Below are 2141 nucleotides of genomic sequence, written 5' to 3' on the forward strand. Positions count from 1 at the left end.
TTATAACTGGGAACAAGTAATTTTGACATTCTGCAATATTCTGGGTTCATATCTCACAATTCTGACTTTTAACTCAGAATTACATGTAAAAAAATTCAGATTTTAAAAAATGGTTTGGGGGTAAAATGTGTTATTTCGGCTGCTGAAATTCGCACTCATGGGTCTATATATCTCATAATTGAGGTCGTTGGTGTGTAAAGAACCTTTAAAGGGGCTTAAAAGATTATTTGTCAGCAGTGGTGATATATGGCACCTTTACCACCCCAAAGAACCGCTGAAGAACCGCTGAAGAACCACTGAAGAACCGCTGAAGAACCACTGAAGGACCGCTGAAGAACCACTGAAGAACCACTGAAGAACCGCTGAAGAACCACTGAAGGACCACTGAAGAACCACTGAAGAACCGCTGAAGAACCACTGTAGAACCGCTGAAGAACCACTGAAGGACCACTGAAGAACCGCTGAAGAACCTCTGAAGAACCGCTGAAGAACCGCTGAAGAACCGCTGAAGAACCACTAAAGAACCACTGAAGAACCACTGAAGAACCACTGAAGAACCGCTGAAGAACCACTGAAGGACCACTGAAGAACCACTGAAGAACCGCTGAAGAACCACTGTAGAACCGCTGAAGAACCACTGAAGGACCACTGAAGAACCGCTGAAGAACCTCTGAAGAACCGCTGAAGAACCGCTGAAGAACCACTGAAGAACCACTGAAGAACCGCTGAAGAACCGCTGAAGAACCGCTGAAGAACCACTAAAGAACCGCTGAAGAACCGCTGAAGAACCTTATTCTTATTCTGAAGAACCAGAAAAATATTGCACATATTTTTCATCCGCGCTTCTACCCGCCCGCAACCCCGCCCGTGTATTTTATAAATGTCACAGTCCACCCGTTTTAGCCACTTTTATGCCCGCGGTTACCCGACCCGTTGCAGGACTCAACTGTTAGCGAGACAGCGGGAAACACAAACACACACACACAATTTCCAGGCATGTTCTATCTAATGCATCGATGCTGCGCAGACCAACTCGCATATGATATCCAAATACTGTGCGAGCGATTCAAAAGCATAATGAGTCGTTTGCTCTCGCTGTACTTTGATGTCATACGGCGATGTCACAGCGCAGATGCATCTCGAACGAGCCTTCCATCAACAATGCCGAACGTTGCGTTACAATTGATTCGACATCGTAAATCATCGGGATCAAAACACAGCGAATCCAACGCATTCACGCAGTTCGCAGTAATTTGTATAGACAGTGATTACAAACGAGCAGCAGCTATTAGCTCCATTAGCTGCTATTTAAAAAATGGCGGATCTCAAGTTTGTGTTCATCTTGCTGACCCCACCCCCAGCGCCTGACGTAAGCGGTTCTTACTTCTAGCCCAGCAATGTTTTGGTGCTACTTAAGAACCACTTTTCCTGGCTCTGAGCTGGTGCTTTGGTTGTGGAAACACAAAGAACCGATTTAAAACTAGGCTCTGGCTCTGAACTAGCACTAGCACTGCCTTGGTGGAAAAGGGGTATATATGGTAACGCACAGCAAAAAATGCTTTTCTTACTTAGTATTTTTGTCTTGTTTCTACAACCCCAAATCAGAAAAAGTTGGGACAGTTTGGAAAACGCAAATAAAAAAAGAAAGTAGTGATTTCTAAATTTACTTTGACTTGTATTTCATTGCAGACAATATGAACACAAAATATTTCATGTTTTGTCTGGTCAACTTCAGGTCATTTGTAAATATGCATCCTTTCCTGTCATTCAGACCTGCAACACATTTCAAAAAAAGTCTGGACAGGAGCAATTTAGGGCTAGTAATGAGGTAAAAGGGTTAAATAATGATGTGATTTGAAACAGGTGATGTCAACAGGTGATTGAAATTATGATTTGGTACAAAAGTAGCATCCAAGAAAGATCTAATCCTTTAGGAGCAAAGATGGGCCGAGGATCGCCAGTTTGCCAACAAATACGTGAGAAAATTATTGAAATGTTTAAAAACAATGTTCCTCAAAGAAAGATAGGAAGAGATTTGGATATTTCACATTCAACAGTGCATAACATAATTACAAGATTCAAGGAATCTGGAGGAATTTCAGTGCGTAAAGGACAAGGCCGCAAGCCTAAGCTGAACAACC

Source organism: Pseudorasbora parva, chromosome 10 (genome assembly GCF_024679245.1).
Source record: "Pseudorasbora parva isolate DD20220531a chromosome 10, ASM2467924v1, whole genome shotgun sequence".
In the NCBI taxonomy this organism is placed as follows: domain Eukaryota; kingdom Metazoa; phylum Chordata; class Actinopteri; order Cypriniformes; family Gobionidae; genus Pseudorasbora; species Pseudorasbora parva.